Source organism: Drosophila innubila (genome assembly GCF_004354385.1).
Source record: "Drosophila innubila isolate TH190305 chromosome 2L unlocalized genomic scaffold, UK_Dinn_1.0 4_B_2L, whole genome shotgun sequence".
Lineage (NCBI taxonomy): Eukaryota > Metazoa > Arthropoda > Insecta > Diptera > Drosophilidae > Drosophila > Drosophila innubila.
The window spans coordinates 17627144-17641867 of NW_022995372.1; positions in this window are offsets into that span (position 1 = coordinate 17627144).

The following is a 14724-nucleotide window of genomic DNA, read 5'->3' on the forward strand; positions in this document are numbered from 1 at the left end:
TTTTTAAGTTGCAATTCTTGTGGTTACACCAACAATTTGCTTAAATGTCCTGTAAACAGACTTGCAAATTGGTTTAGATTTGTAGCCAATTGCCAACTAGATTTTCCAATTTCTCCCTGGCATTAAAATGTTTTAGAGCAGTGATAATAGCTGCGATACTTTGAATTTGGAGTGGTTAAAGGATATTGTTTATTTTATTTTTTTATTTGTTCTTAAAATTGCAAATTACAAATTCCTAAGTGTTTCCAATGACTATCAGCGCTGTTTCAAATTTTAATTTCAAATTACTATCTTTGATTGGAGCGGAAACACGATTTCCGATTCAAAAGACATAATAAAGGCTTTAAAGTTGAATCGTAATGAGATTGCAATTCGCAGGTAGTATAACCTTAAAGCAGATCAAATAAACACAATATCCCCATTTGAATAACCAGTCCCCAGAGTTCTCGTTCGGCTCTGTCGCCCCGCTGCAATGCAGGACAACAAATTTGAATAATTGTAGGGGTGCATTTTTAATGATGTCGGCATCAGTTTACAAAGTACTTAACCACTTGCCAGCACTAAAAAGTGGTGTTTTTTAAACTTAAATTAAATATTTAAAATGCATTATAGCTGACCAGTTTTGGGGCAGCGAATCAAAGCGTTTGTTGTTTGTTCTCTGGTTTTTTTTTTTACTACTCTCTGCATCCCAAGCGGGCATTGCAAATATTTGTGTAAACCGCACAAAAGGAACTGAGTGTGACTGTGAGTAGTAAGTGTACCCACGAATGCACTCCACCCACTCGCATGAGTAATTAATTTAATTAATTTGTTCATAATTAATACCAATGGGTATAGTACAAAATTGGTAAAAGTACAATATTGTTACAGCAACAACAAAGTAATCGACAAGTAAAATTTTCGATGTTCATAAATATGTCGACAGTTTTCGCTACATATAGACTGAATATTTAATATTTCTTTTTTTTTTTTTTTGATCCGAGCACACACTTTGGCCCGCCAGACCGCCTGTCATATTCATATTGCAACCGTGATGCGACTTTTTGCAATCTATTTGTTAAATATGTCACTCTTAATATGCCACGCGCATTTTCACTTATTAAGTGCGCTTCATTCAATGGCAAAAATTAAAATAAATATTTCAAAAAAATATCACAACAGATACGAAGAAGCAGAAAAAATGGCAAAACTCCAATACAATGCATTGTGCAACGTTGCGTATGCGTGATTTTTAATCAACCCGCCACTCGATGAACCAAACCAATTTTCCACTTTTAAACCCTTTTGCAGCCTTTGATGCCCAGGCAGGTCAAATTCGCAGCCAGTTGCATTTAATGCATTAAAGCAAAGTATTTTATTTCATTATATAAGTAAATGCTTATGATAAAACAGTACTGCAATGACACAGTGGTACAAATTTAAATAAAAACTTAAAAAAAAAAATTGTATATCAAATTTATAGCTTTCTTGAAGCTATGTATATTTATAAAAATATTAAGCTTGGTAACTCCGGTTTCTCATGTCTGTCGGGATGAATAATAATTTATTTTTATAGATACATTCTATGTAAATGATTTGTTTCTATTCCATATCATGGGTTAGAAAATAAATGAGTTTTCCGAAAAATTTTTATCTTAGATTTGCATTTTTAAAAATCTGTTATACAAAAATCTTTTACCTATTCATGTAGAGACTTGCAAATAGTATTAAAAGCCATATCATCTACGAAGCTTATGTAAAATTGTCCCTGATTTCACGCATACTATAATTTTGCTTAAATAAAAATGTACGTATGCGTACTTAAATATCATTTAATGTACCACAGTGCAAACATTAATTAAAACATACTATAATGGTTTGTCAGCTGGGCTTGATATGATGCACACGCACAAAGTTACATTGGCATATTAATATATACTGACGTACCATATGCAATGTGGCGTATGAGCGATTTGTGTATATGCGCACAATATTTTAAGTGCTTTATGGTTAATGCCACTTATGGTTAGCACATTGACAAACGCAACGCCTAGTCGAAACAACAGCCAAGCCGCAAATTTATGTAAATTTGTGTTGATATTGAAATAAGAGCACCTGAATCAGCCCGAAAATCACAAATACTTTGATCCCTCAACTGCAATCACAGACGCTAAACGCAAAAACTAATTAAAATTACAAATCCACAAATAATTTTCGTATTCTCTCCATTGACTTTGCCAAACGGCAAAATTATGGAGGCTTAAAAATTAATAGCACCTAATGGGGCAAACAAAATGTAAAATTGCAAACTGTCATTGGATTCAAAGGTTTACTAAGCTATTGGGCGAGAGAGACAGAGTGAGAAGTGAGAAATTGGGGCCTTCTTCTCCCCTCTTTAATAATTGGATATGTATCAATTGGCGAGCTTACTCAATTTGCAGCCAAACAATTTAAGGTGTAAAGAGCATCGGCTTGATAAAAATCTATTGCGTACTAATAGGCACTTCAATTCAATTCGCTCACTTAGGCAGCCTCATGTGTAACCATATGTACATATGTGTGTGTGTTTGTGTGTGTGTGCACTCGAGTGTATACAAATGTCGGTGTGTGTGTGTGTGTGTGTGTATGGGTGGGTGTGAGTGTTAGTGTGGGTGTGCTGCACTTTACAATGACCCATAATAAAGTTTGTTTGCCGCTCTGTGTCTGCCAATTTGCCCATTTTGTGTTTGCTCAACGCGCCAGAGCAAACAAACGATGCCAAAGAGCAAGTACTGAGTGCGAGAGTCCAAACACACACACACACACACACAGATTGGATGACAGAGCGAGAGAGAGAGAGTACTCTCGAAAGAGAGCGCAATACATAGAGTGAGAGAGTGAGAGAGATTCGCTCGCAGCTTTCGTCAAGTTTACATTGCCATACGTTTACCTGGCACATTATTTCCTGTTTGGCCAGCCCAACTGCGTCTGTTATGTGTCCTCTGTTGCATGCTTAACATCGGACACAACGGAAGGTGCGCCAGGTGGACAGGTGTGCGACGTGAGGGTACAGTGCGCATGTTTAGTTAACGACTGCCCAACAACAGCGGAGGAGATAAAGGAAGAGAGACAGCTTGCTCTCTTAAACTTGTTCAGCGCGCTCTTTAAAGTATTTATACAAATGGGCAGCACTGTCTATTTAATATAGTACCTTTTTTCTTTGATATTTTTTGGTGAATAATTGAATTGAATTAAGAATTGAATATTGAATAGCATACAATTTAACTGGAAACTCAACTCTCTTAAAACCGCTTTACTTTACATATTGTCATGCCTACATATATGTACCCGTATTTCAACATTAGTTCTGTACAGTTTTTGACTTACGAGAAAGCGACGAGACAGAGCAAAGATTTATGAGGTTAACAATATCTTAATTTGACAACAATTGAGTTACACAACATGTTTAAAGTACCTTTAAAAAAATTAAAATATAAATTGATGCAATTACTGCCAATGTGTCATAATTTCATATTATAAAAAATAGTTATAGTCTATTTTAAAGAGTTAAAAAGAATATCAACAGCGTTTTTTTTAATTTGGTAATTTTTCAATATTAAAAATCGCTTTTAGTATTCAAAACTTATGCAAGAGGTGGCGCTAAAAGAAGATACTCACCAAAAAGGCAAGTATCTCGAATGTGCAATTAAGTATTAGTAAGTATAATTATGCAATTTGTCCTAAAATACTATAATTCTTAATACGAAAATATCCTGCTTAACAATTTGCTTTAAAAAATTCAACTAGTTGGAAATGTTTGTTCTAATGCCAACAACTCATCAACGACTCAAATAGCCAAGAGAACTTACAAGTCAGGCTATTAATTAGCCATTTGCACGCCATTTCAATGCCATGTCATCAATAGATGGTCCTGTCCCCTTATCTTGCTCACACATACACACAAACACATATGTCACTTGCAAAATTTGTGAGGAAGCCTTCACCCTTTGCCTAGGGCATCTGGGCAATAAGCGACAACAGCAGCAACAACATGCAAAGTACATACATTTATTGTTTGAAGTCAGAACAGAGAGCAGAGAGAGTAGACTTGTAGTGGAGGCTTACAGTGCGTATGAGTGACATTTAATTAGTGCGACATAAGCGTTACCATTAAGTACACTTCGACTTGTATTTATTTGCAAACAAACATGGCGACGAACCCCGCTCCTTTCCTCTCGCTAGGCATCTTTTAGAGAGGAAGAAGAGGCAGCTGTAACTTTTGTGCCTGGGTGTTTCGGGTATTTACACACATTTAACACCGCCAAGAGCACACATACATACGCCCTCAACCACACGCACTTGAACAAAGTGTAAGATATTTATAAGTAAATATTTATAACGCGCACTGTTTTATGTAGGAAGGGACTGCCAAACAAAATAATTACAGCATAAATTAAGCAAAATAACCGCAGACGCGTAAATGTTACTTCGTGACTTCTGTGTGTTTAAGTATGTGGTTATATGTGTAAGCATATATATACTTCAGATTTACTAGTAAACTGAACGTTAGTTTGAGCGCCTATCTTAGTGGTGTATAAAGTAGATAATGATAATAAATTAGAGCCTGCTCCTGTGATAATATGACAATGGAGGAAGCTTAATTACGTTATGTATAGCTTAATTAAATCTTATTGGAAAGTAGAAGATAACAAATCGAAACGTCTTAAAAATATTGACAGTACTACAACCTTCTCGTAGGATAAATAAATAAATAATTTGTCATTGATAATTTAAATAAATAAAAATGAGAAAAATGATATATAGGTGTTTTAATGTGACTCCTACTTTAATAAACACAATACGTAACTAAATAATGTAAATCAATATGTCAAATGCGGAAGATAGAAACTAAGGGTTTCTAAAGACCAACCCTGAGCTCTTACTTGCAAATCAGACAGTATCGAGATGAGGGATTGGGAAATGCAAGGATCCTCTTTGGGGAGAGTTGATTGCTTAAGCTCCCTCGGTATGAATGCCCATAGAACGAAGCCAAATGAAGCCGCAATTTTCTTGCTAAAGAAGCATTTTTTAATTAGACAAAACTTTCACCTGCAGCTGCTGCTGTCGCTTTTTAAGACAGCCGGAAGTTGGGGGCATTTTGTTGGTGCTTGGTCGAGGACTAAGGGATGAGTGATAAGAGGTGAGGGTAGTGCAGATGTGCTGGAGGAATTTGACTTTATTTCATACTTGCTCAAGTCTTTTGTGCCCTTTCGAAGCAGCGACTAACCGCCTACAAAAACAACAATAGCAATTGGCATCTCAAAACTGGGAAACTGAGAACTATGCAGCAGGAACTCAACTCAAAACAAATTTTTGTCTGGCTGCGGGGCAAAGTGACAGCATTGAAGTTGCCAGAGCGCCAAGGAGGCACTTGACGTAGGATCGGAGACTTCCTCGCTGACTGGTTGCTGCTTCAAGTGCGTAGCAGTTAAATGGAGTCAGCTTATAAAGCAGGTACGAACACGAGTACCCGAGCAACTGAGTACCCCATTCGTACCCTTATTATATTTTATTTGACATTTTTTTTCTTTTGCTTCTCTCTTCTTATTTTGGTGACAAAAAGTGATACAACAACACGAAAATGAGTAGATGAAAGACGAGACGGAGAGAAAATGAGAGAGAGGAATGGAGAGAGGAGGGAAGGCGATGGAGTTGTGTACATGAATAAGTTAACTACCGCACTAATGTACATTTGATGTACTTTTCTGTTCGGCGCCCTCCATTTTGCGTTGCCATGTATATTGAGATGAAGATGAAGATGGGGCTGGGGTTGAGGGTTGGGGGTTGGGGGTTGAGGTAGATGCTCGGTTGGATGTCGCTCAGGTATACAGTTAGCTATTTATATTGAAGCAGCTACTTCGCCAACTTGTCTCGCTTGACAGCTGTCACAAGACTGTCGGTTCTGTTCTCCTCCTCCTCCTCCTCCCCGTTCCCATCCTCATCCCTGTCATCCTCGCCGCCATCGGTTTTCGCGTATTGAAGTGGAAGTGGAAGTCAAAGTGTTGCGCAAAAAGTTGCGTTCTGTTTTGTTGTCTGACTTACGAAGTGTGGTAGATTTTTGGTGGGTAGAGTAACTACAGTGCTTCAAAGCAACTAAGATTTAAATAATTAAATTAACTTATTCGCACTTAATGTATATATTTTAATTTAAATAAATTGTAAGAGAATTACTTTGGAAATCAAGTCAACAATTCCAAAATCTTTGTAAATTGTTTGATTCGATAGATTTCCAAATATTTACAATCATCAGTTCTATCTTTGTAATTCTTTTTTTATTTTTAAGTATTTCAAGAAAATGACAAGGTTAATATTTATTCTTATTATTTAAGAACAAAGAATAGATAGTGAAATATCGAAAATAAATCATTAGTAAATTAAAGTATGTTACATTAGGAATTAAATTGAAATGGTTTTAGTTGACACATTGAAATAATTCACAACTATTCTTTCCTTTTAAAAATAATAATAATGACAAGACATCTTGACACTGTGCAATGGAATTAAAAATATATATAATAAATATACATATATTTCTTAGATTTATCAACTTACATTCAATTTCCTTCCCTTTCATTTGGCTTTCCCACACTTGGAAACCTCCTTTGCCATCGCTTGTTTTGTCACCTAAGCGACAATGGCAACACGTTTATTAGCCTCCAAGCACTCGAGTGTTACGTTCCCTGACTTTACTTTCTGCTGTACGCTTTCAATATTTTCAAATCAAATTAACTTGCTTTCATTTGAGGCAAAGAAAAGCAAATGCGATAAGTGTAGCATACATATCAGGGCACTCATTTCCTGTCAAAGCGTGGGCTTTGCTGATTTCTACCATTTCTTTTGCGTTTATTTTTTCAATTTGTGAGCGAAAATTTACTTTTGTTGTCATACTTCTGTTCATTTCCTTTGAGTAACTCAAAACCTGCATCGTTGAAAATGCCTGCATCCATGTGGATACCAGAGGATACCAGAAGCAGTCCTTGGGGACATTTGTCGGGGCATTAAATTTTACAGGACGCTGCCTGACGGGTAAGCCAAAAAGGTTTTTATTAAAACTAGTTAAAGAAAGTCTTACTGAAAGAAAGACGGAGAGAGTCTAAAATCCTTTTTTAACAAAAATTTCTTTCAGTGCTGTACAAATATTAAATTAATTAATTAATAATATATATAGTAATCCTCTCACATGTACGAAAGGCATTTCAAATTTTTATATTTAAGGGAGAAAGGGAGACAGAGAGATAGCGGCAGTTTGGCTTAATATTTAAATTATATTTTAATAATTCTTCAAAGCAAGCTGCACACGCCACACGGCAAAGTTGAAACGTAAGCCTAAAGTACCTGAAACCTGGGTCAACGCTGCGTATGCGTAATTTGAATTTTATAAGATTAAATATTTATGCTATGTTTGAGCTTTTGTTGCCTGTCGTGTTTAGACTCTTTCTTAACATTTGCCAAGCCAAAAGAGAGACGAATTAAAATGTGGAAAGCAAAAGGCAACTAGCCAACATGGAAAATGTAAATAATAACAGTGGGCGGGCCAGTAACCTTGAGACGGCCAACGGAATCGCTCTGGGACCGGGTTTCGCACCGGGACTGTAAAGGGTACTGGCGGCACTTAAAATGCACTCAACTAAAATGCCACAAATGTAGCAGAGGCAACAAACATCAACAACATCAGAGCAAAGAGCCAAGAGCCAAACGGTCAATGGTCAACAGAGCAAAAAAGGTCATTGAAGTAAAATAAAACTGCAAATAAAATTAACACGCACATGAAAATGCAAAGAATGTGGAAAACAGACCACAGAAAGGTGAGCGGGGGCAAAAATGTAAATATAATAATAAAACTAAAAGTAACTTGCAAATGTCAAAAAAAAAAAATCATAAGAACTGATTAACATTTTTTACAATTCAGAATGAAATAATATCTTTCAGTGGGGTATAGATAGTTCATATAGTCAATTATTATAGATGTTTTGTTTCAAAAGTTGATACATGTATTAAAAATTACCTTTTTTCGGAACTCGATTTTTATGGCATTTTTTTGTTAATAATTACTAAGTTTTGAATATATATTTTTATTTATATTTTGTTTGAAAAAAAAATTGGTCCACTGAATCTCAGATCCTTAAATATATATTATATTTAAATTTGATTTATGCACTACATTTTGATGCACATTAAATCAAGTTTCAAAGTGCTTTGCCACACCCGCAATTTACCACCGCCTATCGCCTGCCTGGTCCCCCTTATCATATAAGTATATACGTATATATTATGCAGCGACTGCAAAGCAAATTTATTTAAGTTAAAAGTCAACACACACACACACACACACACACACGCACATCCCATGCTCCTTTTTGTGCTGCACATTTGCACACTTAATGTCATACTTCGACCGCTGCCCGCCCTTTTGACCACGCCCATTTACTTTGGCAACACCATAAAGTATACAATGGCATTGGTAATAAACCGCAACGCGTCATTGGCACTCTCTGTCCGCTGCCCTCCCCTTTGTGGACCTATCAGCCGCCCACCTTTTCCTCGCCTGCGGTCGCCTTGACGGTTCGCTCCGATGGCCATTGTGTACCGTACAGTGCGTCCTGTTCGTCCTGTTTGTCCTGTTTGTCCTGGCTTTGCCTCCACAAAATTATGTTGCATACACCATGCGCCGCCTTTGTGTGCAAGTTATTGACGCGCTGACTGACTTCAACTTGCGACTGGAGCTGACTTCAGACTGCCGTCGGCTGCTTGACTGACTGACTGACTGACTGACTGACTGACTCTCTGTTAGCTGCTGCTGCTTTGATGGCTGGGCCGATTGTGTAACTTCCTGATGGCCACGCTCCATGGCGTTAATGTTTACTCAAACTCTACCTATATAGTATTTCTATATAATGCATAACATTTTGCCGTCAGACTTTCAGCCCTGCAGTCCCGTCCGGTCTCTGTCCGTGTGTCGGTCTCGGTCTCGGTTTTGGTCCTTAGTGGCTGGTTCCTTTGTTGCCTTGCCAAGGTGTTGATATAGGCGTTGGCTACAGCTCTAGATCCAGTGGCTGTTGTTGTTGTTTTTATTATTTGTATGATTATTGATAGAGCGCTCAACTGAAAAGCAGGAAAACTGAATGCCGAACAGGTGATTTAGCCGTTGTCCTTTATGTTTTTAGTCCTTAATGAGCTATCAAGAGCTATCAACTAAGTTTCATCCAAGTTTTAGTTACGGCTCCGTCATCCTCCCAATACCTGGAAATCGCAAAAATAATTCAAGATAACACATCGTAAGGATTTTTCAAAACGACAAGCAAAAGAAAACACGACAAAGAAAACATAAGATTGACAGATTATGAAATACGCTATGCTTGTCCTACAAATATTTAAGAATGAATATCGCTATATATACGTATACTTTAAAAGGTATTGAATAAATTTTACAATTACAAGGTATTTAAAAAGTTACCATTCCGAATTATTAAAGTTGCAAACAAATTTTGAGCTCCCCAAAAATTGTTTAAAATCAAATTTAATTTTGGAAAAGCAAAAAAAAATGTATTATAATATGTATTAACAATCACATAAGCTTCGTTCCATTTTTATATTTTACTATTTGTATTTACAGCTGAAAAATAAAAATAAATATAATTTTCCCAATATAGATTCTTAAATCGGCAGAAGACAAATCACACAAGTTAAGTTTACATAATTCATGACAATTCTAGGGTATTAAAAAATGTCAGTATCTCCGCTGCACCTAATTTCAATATTTTACAGCAATCAAACTCTTAAAGAAAGTCACACCCAACGAGAGAGAAGGAGGCCAAATTGACAGTGGGTGATGTTAAATATGCACTTTATCAACGTAACAAACTCATAAACTTACCCACACATCATTCAATAGCTATTCACTATTCATTCCACTGGCGGAAGTTATTCACACGCGTCCCGATGGATAAAAAAAACAGCTCTGATGAGAAGAAGTTCAACTTCATTGTCATCGTGAAAGTAGCACTAGCCGGGATTATGGAAGTGGCGCCTCAAGTGTGCTTGTCGTGTTCATGCATGTCACTTCGATCACTTCACAGATTTAATCAACTACCCCTCATCTCCCATCTCCAACGACGCCGGAAAATTCTGCTGCATTCGCTGCTGCGGGCGCATTATGATGTGATGTGCTCTATTATATTCATATTTTATAGCTACTTACATTTTACTACACCCCACTACATGGCAGTTGCCATTTTCAACGCTACACTTTTACTTTAACTTCATCTCCCACTTCAGCGCCATCTTTTTAGTCTTCCTTTTTGCATACATATACACACATATTTTTTTATGTATCTTTCTCTTTCTTTTTTGTGGCTTCCATTGTTGTGCAAATATTTTTAGCTCGACGGCACTTTACACGCCTCTTTTCTTGTCTATCGTCAAGTAAATCTGTACAGCACTTGTGTCGTCTCCCTCCCACCGCTCTCAGCTGCTTGCCCGGCCTACCGAAAGTGCTGGCTGTCTACTTTTGTTGCCTGTCAGCGGCGTTGCCACCCTGCTGATATTTTTTCGTATATGTGTGTGCTTTTAACATGTCTTTTGTCATTTTTCTAGTTTATTATTATATTTTCTTGCACTCACACACATACTGGCAGCAGGAAAGAAAGAGAACCTCATTCACGTCCACTTTGCGCTTCGCTTCATAAAAATGCATCAACCGCAATTTTTTTGTGCTGCCATTATGATGTGGGCGTCGCTCTTTCTCTCTCTCTCTCTTTCTCTGCCCCACTCATGTCAATGTCTGTATCTGTGTCTATTTCTAGGTCCTGCAGGCGCAGGACAAGCGCTTTGTTGCACTTTTTGCAGTTGTGGCTACTTTGACAATGCAATTGACGCTACAAATTCCATTACCCGTACATTTGCCACTGCTCGCCAGACAATTTTCCTAAATTTGATTGAGCAGACAAAGCTCTGACCGCAGTTTTCAGAGTTGCCAGTGAAACCAACAACAACTTACAGTAAAAATTCTATAATATTTTAGCTGAAATCTTCAAATACATAGCTGACACATCAAATACAATCGCTGTTGATTGGGACAGTATCAAGATCAAGTTTATCGATCAAATTGTAAAAGATTTACATCATTTTGAAATGAGTTTCTGCCTTCTGGATAAAAATCGATATATACGAATATGTCCAAGCGGGAGAGAAGAGGACTTCTTTAGCGCAAATAATAAAAAAAGCAATGCTACAGACCAAGATCATCTTAAATATACAAATTAACAGTGCTGTGTGTTCCACAATTTTTCTGCAATAGTTAAATTCGAAGTGGCAAAAATTAGATACAGTTGAAAGTTAATACCCCAGCTGCCGGATTAGCTTTGTCTGGGTTAAAAAACGATCTGAATGGCGCCACTGAGTAACCTGCATCACAATTGCGAAAGAAGCTGTCGTCAATTGGCCATTTTGCTGATGGGCAACTGTTCGGGATAAGTGGGGAGTTTGGAGAGCAGAGAAGGATGAAGAATTGAGTATTGGCATGGTAAGCAGTTTAATAATTGGAACTGCGAAATGCCACCTGCAATTGACAGCAATGAAATAATGACACCTTGTGTCTTTGATTTAAATTGAAGATGATCAATAAATCATAACTAAATCATCATATCAACAAAGATATCTTAATTTCAGTCTCTGATGCTTTGGCATAGCATAGCCCCTTTGATTGTGTAGGGCATCCCCAAGACCAAAGTAAACCACTGCAATGCGTATGTAAAGGGCGAAAAAGTGGCAAAATTAATGTACACATTCACACACACATGCACAAAGGAAGATTGAGAGAGAGAGAGAGAGAGAGAGATGAAGAGGTATAACAAATGCTGGCACGCATCGTGGTGAGAATGATGATACGGTCAGTGGGACGATGAATCCCAAAGTCGCCTGCTCGCTGACGCTGATGTGCATTTTTCCCGCCGTTTGTTTGCATCAAGCAGAAACTGAAAATCGATCAGTTTTTAAGCCGGAATGTGGGAGTTGCCAGGCAAAAGGGACCCTGTAGTATTGGCAGGCGAAACCGTTTTTCCATCAACTTTGGCGGTTATTCAATTAAAAATTACTTTATTTGTAATTAAATCGTTGCACCAGCTGGCCAGCTAGCTCTCTCAGTTGTGGCAGCCATGTTGGTTTTTTTTTTGGTTGTTGGAAACTGTACTTTATTCTATTGTTAGAAAATCGCTTGGGCTGCATTTTAAAATGCAATTTGTTTGGCACATGATATTTTTTATAGACGCCTCTTCCGTGGCTGGCACACAAATCACGGCAATTTATTTATGACACTATTTACAATAACGGGCCGGGAATGAGCAGCCGGGTAGGAGAAGGGGAGGAGAGACAGCAGCTGCCAGGCATACACATAACAGAACTAGAAGCATAGCACTTGCTAGGTTGCCTCCTTTGGCTCCACGTGCACTCTACTTAAATAACAATTTCAATATATTGAAATTTACTTTGTCACATGAAAGCTAAACAGCTTGCACTCAGCGTCAGTCACGAAGCAACGGCAGGTTCTAACCGCCAACCCACCGCACCATCAGGTCGACCCAATGCTCCCAACCCTAAGGTCCTGGGATGTGTCACCCCCTCGTCACCATCTCGAAAGTGTTGGAAAAGTGCTGCCATTGCAGGTTTTCATTTTATGCTATTTACATTTTCATATTTTGCTCTGCGCCGCACCGCAAACAATTTTGCTGTTCGATGTTGTTGTTGTTATCGTTATACTCTTGTCGTAACGGGATCTTATAATATAGTACTAGAATATGGCAACAAAATATAATATATACTGCTGCAGATGTTCATTTGTCATCAGATCTTACAAATTTTAATAATAAATAAAATTACAAAATTTGGCGCCCAACGCGAAACCTAGTTTTAAAAAGATATTACGAAAATGGTGTTAAAAAAATTATATATCAGATTCAAGTAAACATTTGACACTGCATAAAACTATAAAAAAAAAATGGTTAATGTTTTATTTATTGTGGATTATTGCGACATTATAATTTGTTTTTAATGGTTCGATCTCTGTCAGCTTAGAGCACCACTAAATTAAGAATTTTTAAAAATATTGAAGCTTTTACCTGGATTTTCTACTTTATAAGTAAGGGTATCCTTGCGCCTGTTTATCATTTATCGGTATTTTGCATGTTGCTCCAGTTGCCATTTAACATTTTTTTTATTCTTTTTTATTTTCAATTTTGTTATGTGCCCGTTGTTGGTGGCTGCCTTCGGTTGCCGACTGCTACTCCTGTTTTTTGTGCCCATTTAGTCGTTGTTTGCAATTTTTAACGTAGAACACTCGAATGGCATGGCACGCTGCTGGCCTGGGTCGACATCCTTTCAAAAAGGCATCAGGTGTTGCACGTTGTGCAGCAGCTTATCTCAAATGATTTATAAACTACCAACAGTGGCGAGGCCAAAGCCATTGTCATTGCATAAAATATGCTAACAGTACAACACAAAAAACAAGCGGAAAACATTCAAACAGAGAACGGAGAAAGAAGAACGGAGAAGTAACCAAATGATACAAAGTACGCCATGATGTGAGCTTCACTCGGAGACTGTACCCGACCAGCAGGAAGGCACAAACTTCAACTTGAAGTAGATTTGGCATTGGATCCTGCACATCCCAACTTGAAGCTGGACAAAGGTATTAACTTACAGAAGCTCGAACAACTCTGGGCAGACAGTAGTTGTAGTTACCCTTGTTCAAAACCAAATGAACAGCCCTTAAGCTCTGACTAAAGTAAATATCAAGTGAGTTATAGCACTATATGGAATTGTTATAGAAAATTTTCAAAATACAAATAATATTTATTGAATTAAAATAAATTTCTTTCTTATTTGAGACACAAGGATAACATGATAATCGAACCTAAGAAGAACAACAAAAACCGATTGCACAACTTTAAAAAACAAAATTACACGTCTCAAAATACAAAATTTATTTGAATTCTCTATGTTGCTATCAACATTCTGGGGTTTAAATTTATATATTTGGTCAACTAGATTAAGTTTTATTTATTAATACAGATACAGTAGATCCTGTTATTTTGTTATTATCAAGTTTGCCTTGGTTTGACGAAAAATGTATTACATTTTATTCCAAATTTGCAGTAAATTTGTGTAAAATTTTCAATTTGGCATTTAAATTATTACGATAAGTAAGTTGGGTAAATAACTGCTTTAAACTCATACTTAAATTGATAGTTGTAATTGAATCTCGAGTTCATTGGCAAATATTTCGGATTATCCATAATTGCTACTAATTGTGCTCTCTAATATCCTATAACATTCTGCCTTACATTTGGTCTAACATCAAGTATAGCACCAATATTCGAGTACCGCCTATCCTCTTCAACGGACAACAAACAATGCACACACTTATAATAAGCTGCTCTCTAATTAATTGAGGCTTATGCATTGTTGGCCCATAACCAACGCCCATCCAGAGTGCAGCTACCCACCTATCCTCTTATTCCCTCGAAATGGGCACATTATAGACGCTCAATTTGGTCATAACTATGCCTAACAACATAGTTATTGTTTAAAAAGCCGTGCAATCTAATGCCCAGCCGCCTAGAATACATGTCTCCCCCAAATCGATGCTGAGAGGAATCTAAATCGCCCAAACTGTTGTTGTTGCTGTTTAGTTTGCCTCGTCTAATTAATTTG